We start from the raw sequence: 9,563 nt of genomic DNA, 5'->3' as shown, positions 1-9,563 counted from the left end.
ATGCCAGTTGTTAAGGAAAGGAGTAGGGAGAAATTAAAGAAGAAGAAATAGGGCAGCTCATCTTCTTTGTGTCCTAGTCCGAATGGAGAGAGAAGATACTTCTGAATGAATGGATAGCAATGCAAGCCGGTAATCGTGTTAAAGCTAGAGTTAAGGATAAGCTCTTTTAGTAACCAAAAGGCTCAAAATAGAGTGACTTTTAAGAAGTGAAGTTTCTTTCTTTCTCCCAAAAGTATCTAGTCCAGAATCTGATAAACTAGAATCCGTGAGCCAAACCTGGCCCACTGCCTCTTTTTGTATGATCTGCAAGCCAAAATGATTTTTATATTTTAAAATACTGAAAAAAATCAAAAGAAGACTGGTACTTTGTGATACCTGAAAATTATATGAAATTCAGATGTTGGTGTTCACAAAGTTTTACTGGAACACTGCTATGCTCCTACATTTATGTATTATCTATGGAAGTGCTGAGTAGTTGTGATAGAGACTGAATGACCCATGAAGCCTGAAATATTTACTCTCTGACCCTTAACAGGAAGAGTCTACTGACTTTTGGTCTAATGAGTTCAGGATGATAGAGCAGCTCTACCTACAAAGTCACCCAGGGACTCTAGCTGCCAGGGGCAGCATTGCCAACTTAAACAAGCTTAGACTAAGCTTGCTGGCCATCAGGGTTGCAAGCTGGCAGGAAGAGTGGACATGGCACAGTTACTTATATTTATTCATTGAGTGAACATTGCTGCAAGGGACAGAGACTAATGTGGTCTCTAGTTGGGAGGCCATGTGCCCAATTTAAACTCTATTTCTGATAGAAGAAAACAGCAAAATTGTAGCTCTTTATAATGACCTTCTAGTGCATTCTATTCTCAATTCTGACCTTGAACTTCTGTCTCCTCACATTGAATTTTTATTCTCACAAAACATGGGATGAAAAGAGACATGTAATTTAAAATATAAAAATGTGTTTTAATTGTTTGTTTTCAAATATTATTGCATCTTTGTTTGAAACACTCTTGTGAGGCAAACTGAGACCAATATATCTTATAATCTGCATTCAGACGCTGAAGAAACTAGTTCTTAAGATGACATTTTCATTGTTTTGATACTATTTACTGATATGCCAAAGTCTTCCATCAGTCCAGAATTTTCCTCCCTCCCTTAATTCCTTCCATGCAACTCTTCAATATGTGTTCCCTCTATAGAAAGACACGCAAAAATTATTAAAACTATTTTAATGAGTTTCTGCCTCCATAGAATTATTAGGATAAGAACTGCTTTTATTCCACCTCCAGGGCTGCTTTAGGTTATAATGGACTGTAAATGTTAATAATCTTATTTTTTCTTGATAAATCTCATTAGTTATGTATTACTCAAACACATGTTTAAGTTTGACTAAATAAAGACACTAAATAGAATAGTACATCAGAGAGTTGTCTTCCCTTGCTGCTGGTGTACAAGACCGAAATAACTGAGAACATATCTACCATTAAAATAAACCCTATAGCTATAATCAAGGTTAAATTATTATTAACTTATATTTTATATTATCTACATTTTCCCAGAAAAAGATTAGTCATATTCCTGTAGAGGCGGAAAACTTTTCCCTTTCTCCCTTCCAGGTTCTTTGGCTAACCCAATAATTTACATAAAACAGATAACAGGAGAAAAACTTAATTTCATATGTCTAGGCACCCCATATGAGACTCAAAGAAGTGACCAAAGCAGGCAGCTTTTATGCCTTTTAGACACGGAAACAATAAATTTGTGAAGAATTGACAAGATAAAAGGGTCTGGGCTTGGGATAGTAAACTAATGACGAAGTAACATGTTTTGTGTATATAATAGCCTTCTTGGCACTAAATTCCCCAACTCTGGTAGTAAAGATGTCTCTACTCTCCTCGTACAGGGAAAGTACCTTCCACATGGGAGATTTATTTTCAGCTTTCAAGGGGGACAAAGGAAGGTCAGAGTGTCTTTCTTGCACCAACTATTTCTTAAAAGTAACTAATTCAAAATAATCAGTATGCCAAAGACATATTTTGGGTAGCATATCCTGTTTTACTTTATTACTCTACATAAACATGTGCTCTAGCTACTTGGTGACTTTTTTCTGTCCTCTTGTATAAGAGTTTGGGATTCAGATCGTTCAATGCAGAAAGGTGAGTATTCACACTGATTGTCTGCAGCAACTGAGGAATGATATTCAGTTTCACCCTGATCTCAAAATATACTTCTCTGTGATTAATATTATCTGGAAAAACAGAACTTGGAAAATAGAGATAGACTAACAGAACTGTTAAGCGTTAATGCAGGAGGGCATTTTAGAGATTATCTAATCCAGGGTTGACCAAGTGTAGCCTGTAGGTAAAATTCAGCCTCATCCACTTGTTTGCAGATGATCTGTGGCAGCTTTTGCACTGTCAAGACCAAGTCGAGTAGTGGCAACAAATGCAAAGCTTGTATGATGCACAGAGCAGAAAATTTTTACTCCCTAAATCTTTGCAGAAAATGTTTGCTGAACACCAATTTAGTCCAGCTCCTCTCATTTTGTATGTGTAGATATTGAGTTCAGGAGAGGTTAAGAGGGTAAAGTAAGAAACAGACCCCACATCTCTTATCTCACAGACTAGAGCCTCAAAAATAAAAGATTAAAGTGAAACCTCTTTTTCCTACTAATTCAATAATAGTCTAAGCTCTTGTCTGCTCAGACCAATTACTCGCTGCCCCTGAAAATGTGTCGTGCGTTTTTATGATTACACCACTGCTCTTGCTCTTCCCTGTCTGGAACATCACTTCTCCCTGTCTCGTCTGTCTGGTAAACTACTTACTCTGTAAAGCCCAGCTGGATGTCATATCATCTCATTAGCTTTCCTTCATCTCCTTAAGCAGAAATAAAGGCTCTCTACATATTCTTTCTTTTTTTAGATTTTTTTGATGTGGACCATTTTTAAAGACGTTATTGAATTTGTTACAATATTGCTTCTGTTTTTTTTTTCTTTTTCAAAATAACTTTTATTTTGAAAAGTTTAAATCTCACAAGAAGTTACAAAAATGCTACAGACATCCCCACGTACAATTCACCCAGCTTCCGCCATGAGAGTACCTGACACGGCCACAGTCCTTGTCAACCTGGCAGTGGACGCGGGTGCCAGTCTGTCAACTCAGGTGAGAACTGAGTAGGTCCTCACCTGTTTACATGGACTCATTTCTTCTTTCTCCAGCTAACCTGCAAGAAACACTCATCTGTCCAATTTCAGTGCAGTATCAAGAAAGAACATCCACAACGATTATAAAAGGATATTAAAGCATGCCTCCCTTTTCCAACAACACGTTGTGTGACTACTTCAACCACACATACAGACCACCTTAGACAGATGCAGAATCCAACCATCTTCAATTAAGTCAGACATTAGATTTACAAAAATGTAAAACAATGCCACTCTCCTCACTAAATATTTTTGTTTTGGAAAATACAGTTATTTTTCTTTAAACTGTTGTATTAACACGCAATGGGGTTATTTTCAAATGAATGCATATTTTTGAAACGTCTCAGTTTTAATTTTCAATGTCACAAACGCCGAGAGATATAGCCCACATAAACCCAAGCTCCTGGGGACCCTGGTGGCTCCTGAGCCCTGCGGCGGGACCCGGCAGTGGAACAGCCTCGTCCCACAGGGCCCCTGGGCCCTCTGAGGCTCACACGCACCGCGACAAACCTGGAAACTTTTTATTCTTCCATTTAAACACACATACTTGTGTAACTTATCCAGAGGAAGTGAAAAGTTGAGAACTTTCTGGAGTGATTGTCAATAGGGGAATACGATTCATATTTTGGTTTTTTGTCCAGGAGGCCTGTGGGATCTTAGCTCCCTGACCAGGGATTGAACCCACACCCACTGCCTTGGAAGACAAAGTCTTAAAGACTGGACCTCTGGGGAAGTCCCTCTATGTATTCTTAAAACAATTTATATGTATCTTTTTAAAAGTATAATATGTCAAACTGACACACTCAAGAAAGTAATGCCACTGAGTGCATACATCCTTAAATGGTTAAAATAATGTTTTATATTATATATATTTTACCATTATTTAAAAAGGAATAAAGAAAAGAAAGAATGAGTCTTGTTCATATAGCATTCTGGGATTCTGGTATGCACACTGTGGAACCAGTTGTAAGAGCAAATGTCTTGGGACTTCCCTGATAGCACAGCAATTGAGAGTCCTCCTGCCAACGCAGGGGACACGGGTTTGATCTCTGGTCCGGGAAAATCCCACATGCCACAGAGCAACTGATCCCACGCGTCACAACTGCTGAGCCTGTGCTCTAGAGCCCACAAGCTACAACTATTGAGCTCGCGTGCCACAACTATTGAAGCCCACATGCCTCAAGCCCATACTCCGCAACAAGAGAGACCACTGTAATAAGAAGGCCGCACACAGCAAACAAGAGTAGCTCCTGCTCACCACAACTAGACAAAACCCGTTTACAGCAACAAAGACCCAACACAGCCGAAAATAAATAAATAAATAAATTTATTTTTCTTTTAAAAAAAAAAAAAAAGAGCAAATGTCCTAAAGTATTTGCCCTGTCCAGGAATTTTTCTGTAACCGTAACTTAATGCTGAATGTGGTTTTTTGTTTTTGTTTTGCTACATTTTACTTTATTTTGCACATAATGAAAACAATCAATTGACTAAGCAGTTCCAGAACTGGTAGTGTTCATTAATCAAGAACAACAATAAATGTGGTGACAAGACAAACTTTTAATTTCCTCTCAAACATATTGTAAAGAGCACACAAACTTGTAACAACACATGCAATGCAGACTGGTTTCAACATACAGAGAGCCCAAGCAAGAAGGGTGAGTCCTGTAGATCCACGTGGGTCACAGCAGGAGCACTGCTCCAGCAGGCTGGAATCTACCCAGCCAGTGGCTCACCCTGCTCCCATACATATCTACCCTGTCAAGTTCTCTGCCCTTTGTCAGCTTCAAATCCAAGCAGCTCTTTCATCCCACATTCCAGGCTCGTCACTTCCCCCCATTCCAAGGTGGATAATCCACACAAAGAAATCCAGGCAGAGCTAAATACACTTGCCCAGCTGTGTTTCACGTGGCATTTCCACGAGGCAGGCTCCAGCTCAAATTCTGTACAGGAAGTGCCCACTGCTGTCAAAGAACTCTCCGTCCCCTCTGCACGATTTTCTTGCTAACGTTCTGGTCACCTGACTCCCCTGCCTTCACCTCTTCCAGCTTCTTGTCACTTGGTAATCCATCACTGTCAGTTCCTCTGGCACCCCCACAATCGCTGGTGGAGAACTTCTGCAGCTCTCTCAGATAACCTAGGGCAGCAGCAACAGGCACAAAGCTCTTCTATTCCGGGCCCTGGATTCCTTTATTCCTTTCTTTCCGTCTCCTTGGTGTATCTGTACTGTGAGTGTTCAGTTCTGTTACTTTCAAAACTGTGCTGTGACCATGGGCTTTGGATGAGGCTTCATCCCCTGGCATCAGCAAAGAGCCCAACACAGACTGGCTTGCAGAAGGCAGTGCTGAGGTCTCCCCAGAGCCTGGGAGCTGCCGGAGCAAATGGACAAGCCCAATTTTCTTAAGGACTTCTTGATCTTGCTTCAGTTTCTGCTCCAACATGGGTACAGACTCGCTTTTTAAAACCCTTCAGATCACATCAGTGCTAGCATCAAAGCCTTCAGCCAATCTGGGAACTGACCAAGACTGCAAATTCCCTGTGTAAATACCAGATCTGCTCCCTGGCTTCCCACGTCAGGGTCCTGGGCAGGGCACCCAGTGCCTCCACTTGCCTCCGAATTTTGTGGAACCGGATGGCTTTTTTCTGTCGTTTCAGGGCGCTGGGGGAGGGAAGCAATGGCACAAGCCATGTGTGGAAGCCAGATGGGTGGTTTAAGAGCCTTGGGCTAAGTCACAGAGTGCCCAGCCCCCTTCTCTTCGCAAGGACAACCTGGCCATGTCTGCCAGCCTAGACCTGCTCTGAACACCACCCCAGAAATCTATCGACAACAACAACAGCCCATAAGCTGCTGCTGAATTCTTTAAACGGGTGCTGAAATACATCCTTAGTGAAGGGAGCCATGGTCCCGAAGGAGCTAACACCTGCCCCTGAGCCCCTGACAACGGGTGAGAAATAAGGGCCATTGCAGGACGCCCGGCGCCAAGGGGGCGTGGTCTGGGGTGCCCAGGCTCAAGGCCCTGCTTCAGGCTCCGGGCCCGGGAAGGAGTCGGTACCTCTCCACCTCCTGCCGCTCCCGCTCCTCCGCCTCCCAGTCGGAATCAGGGTCCGGCTTGCGACCAGTGGAGCCTGGGATCACGACCCCCCTGGGAGCAAACCCACAGCGAGCGGCTGCTGCACGGAAACGCCCGCCCAGCAAGAGGTTCAGAGCAACCGCCATGTTGACCAAAAAATAAAAACCTTCCTGAATATGTTCTTCGTAATGAAATTTTCTAATGTTCTTTTCATACATATATACATATATACATGTGCGGGAGAGAGACAGAGAGATTCTATAAAATATTGTTCTGGCATTAACCACCATTCACTGCCTAGCAAGAACAAGCTATTTAAAATATCTATTGGTGAGAGTTCACTCTAAATCCTCATCTTCCACCATCACTCTAGTTTCTGTTATCACTGATCTTTATTTGCATCCTGTGCTAGATGGATCCCCACTCTAAAGCATCTATTGAGGTAGGAATCACTGGCTCCTTAGTTTGAGGACTCATAGGGCAGTCACAGATTCCTCTTCTCTGTCTGCAGCTGGAAGTTCAGATTTGGGCAAAATAAATGATTGTTTTAATTATAAGAGAAACAGTCCTGGCTATTTCTGTCTTCACTGGTCACTCCACAAGTTTGAACAAGTGCAAAAGTATAATTCTTCTGCATTCCTATAAATGTCGCCTGCTGACCTAAATGGAATATTTGTCTGCCTCTACTAAACATCATATAAAAAAATGTATCACTGACTGAGAAGACTATACTCGGTTATTTCCTATGTTTTCTTTCAATATTCTCTCCTGACAGCATTAATGGGAGAAAAAGAAAGCAAATAGAAAGGGCCTCTATGAGGATTCCCTGATTAACTGTTTCATACCTGCCTTCAGGGGATATTTATATAGACATGATGGTAGTTGTCTTTTTAAGACTATACGTCCTCCTGCAGCTTTAAGATCTATGTCATCAGCTGAGACTCAGACTTATTTACCTTTAAACTCTCACACTTAACATGGAACCAGACATAATAGACAAACACTGACAATTTAATTGTATTACATAGGGGAAAAAAGAGGACCGCTGAGCACTACTTAAGAAGTGGTCACACCTAAGAAGTTGGTGAATTCAAATGCACATGTAATTTGCATCCCAAGCATCTAACCAACTGGACAACTTGCCAAAATTGTGAGTTTAGGAACATAAAGAAAAAAACAAATCAGATAATTCAAAACATGAACTGAAACACTAACAGGCTTGTGGAACAAATACTCAATGTCACTAGTGATCAAATAAATGCAAATGAAATATTTTAATGTGAATACATCTCCCAGGCTAAGGTAACATAGACATTTTAATATATATCTATCTATCATAGGTAGGCTAAGCTTTTTAAAAAGCAATTTGACTAAATCTATCAAAAAATCTAACAAAAAAAATGAGAGGCTTTCTTTGGATTATTCAAATAGTGTTTTTCTTTCCTTCTTTGTTTTTATATTTGCTCTAATTATCTCCCATAACATATATAATGGGAAAACATAATTTTAAAAATATTATCAAATTCTCACTTAATTTCTATAGTATCTTTAAGTGATTCATGAAATTAAATATTTAGCTGTTTAATATTTTACTCAAGATCAATTATTCTAATATCTGAGAGAAAGCCAAAACATATTGTTTCTGCAGTTTGCCAAGTTTGCTGTTCAAATTATATTTGCTATTTTTGCCATGTACCAATTATGCCAACTTGGAAATGTTACAAACACAGAGCCTTTCCAGGCCTCAGTTTTCTCATTTGTAAATTGGTAGAAATAATAACAGTGACTTCACAGGGATTTTGCGAGTTACAGAAGATAACAGAGAGAATACTGAGATGAACACTGTCCATTCTTTTTCTGCAAGTACACCTCTCCAATACCTGACAGCAAAAATTCTGCCATCGTATTCTTCACTTCAGCTGTCTACCATAGCCTTTTCATTTAAATTGGAAAAAACACCAACAGCATTACATGGGGCAGTAAATTGCATGTGCTTGAAATTGGGGTAATGAACATCAGTAAGAATAAGAAGATTTTTATCTAGTCTTATGGAAATTATATGCTCTTTGGAAAGGCTTTAAATATCCTTTGGAATGAAATGCTTACATCATTTCTAATAGGATTCAAATACTATTAAATGTGTTACACTGTTCCGAGAATAATGGTACATTTTGGGAAAAAGATGAGTCTTGTTAATATGCTAATTTCACAGGCATATTTCTACTTGACAACTGTGGGTATTATTTTAATTAGTCATACTTACACTCTAATATAAGAATTACTACTAAAAGCAGTCTTAATTTCCATCAAGAATAATTTATTGTATTCTTTTCACTTTATTCTTGAATCCACACCCATTACAAATTATCTTGTCTCTTTTAATTAGTAGCCTAAAGCAGTCTTGTTTTCTACTCTTCTCTGCTATTTATATCAATTATTATCTTTTTTTCTTTTTCAATTTTCCCTTCATTTAAATCTCAGTGTGATAAAACTTTAGACTAAAATAATAATAAAAGAATTTTGCTGGCTTTTAAATAAAAATCTATTCAGTACTATTTCTACTTATTTCCAAATAGTGGGAAACGTATATACCTTAGTGGGACACAATGGGAAAAACAGGGAATAAAAAAACTTATATCATCACTGTGTTCTAATTGGAAATGTTTATCTAACCTCATGGGCATTTAGAATAATTGAAATATTAGTCTAAATTGTTCTGTGTTTTGCCATCTTCCTAGCATAATTCCAATTCAGGCCAGTTAAGTCACAGATATGAAGTTACCCTTTGTGAAAAAAAAAATCCCTCTTTTAAACCAGTAGAGTACCATCAATAATAATATATACCCACTCTACATATTCAGCTTGGCATCTACAAATCTGAGTTTCTACTGTAAATTAATGGTTACACGTACAATTAAATGTCTCATGTGCACATTTTTACTTTTTGATTTTTTCTATAAACACAAAATATTTAATTTAATGTATTGTTTGCAATATTGGTAACTACTTTAATAACTTGAAGCAACATTTAATGACTTAAAATACATGTCTTGGAAGCAACTTCCACATATACTGGGCCAATTTCCAGCGGAAAAAAACAATCTAGTAACGTAATTAGGTATGAGGATTAATTATATGTCAAATATGTCAATTTTGCTAAAACTTCAATTTGAATATATTACTTTGGAGGAAAATTTAGCTGACGTTTTAAGAGTGATGGACATTTTGCAGTGCTGTTATAAGAACTAAATCTATAAAATAGAAATATTAAATGTCTCCTTATAACGAG

The 9,563-nt window shown here is 38.8% G+C and overlaps 1 pseudogene; it reads right to left on the bottom strand.

Annotated features, from left to right (window-relative positions):
* Positions 1-5,139: 5,139 nt before the first annotated feature.
* Positions 5,140-6,420, bottom strand: LOC130830558 (neugrin-like; annotated as a pseudogene).
* Positions 6,421-9,563: the final 3,143 nt, after the last annotated feature.

This window comes from Hippopotamus amphibius, chromosome 10 (assembly GCF_030028045.1).
Source record: "Hippopotamus amphibius kiboko isolate mHipAmp2 chromosome 10, mHipAmp2.hap2, whole genome shotgun sequence".
Lineage (NCBI taxonomy): Eukaryota > Metazoa > Chordata > Mammalia > Artiodactyla > Hippopotamidae > Hippopotamus > Hippopotamus amphibius.
The sequence above is the reverse complement of the archived record's forward strand: the minus strand, read 5'-3'. Positions and strand labels throughout refer to the sequence as shown.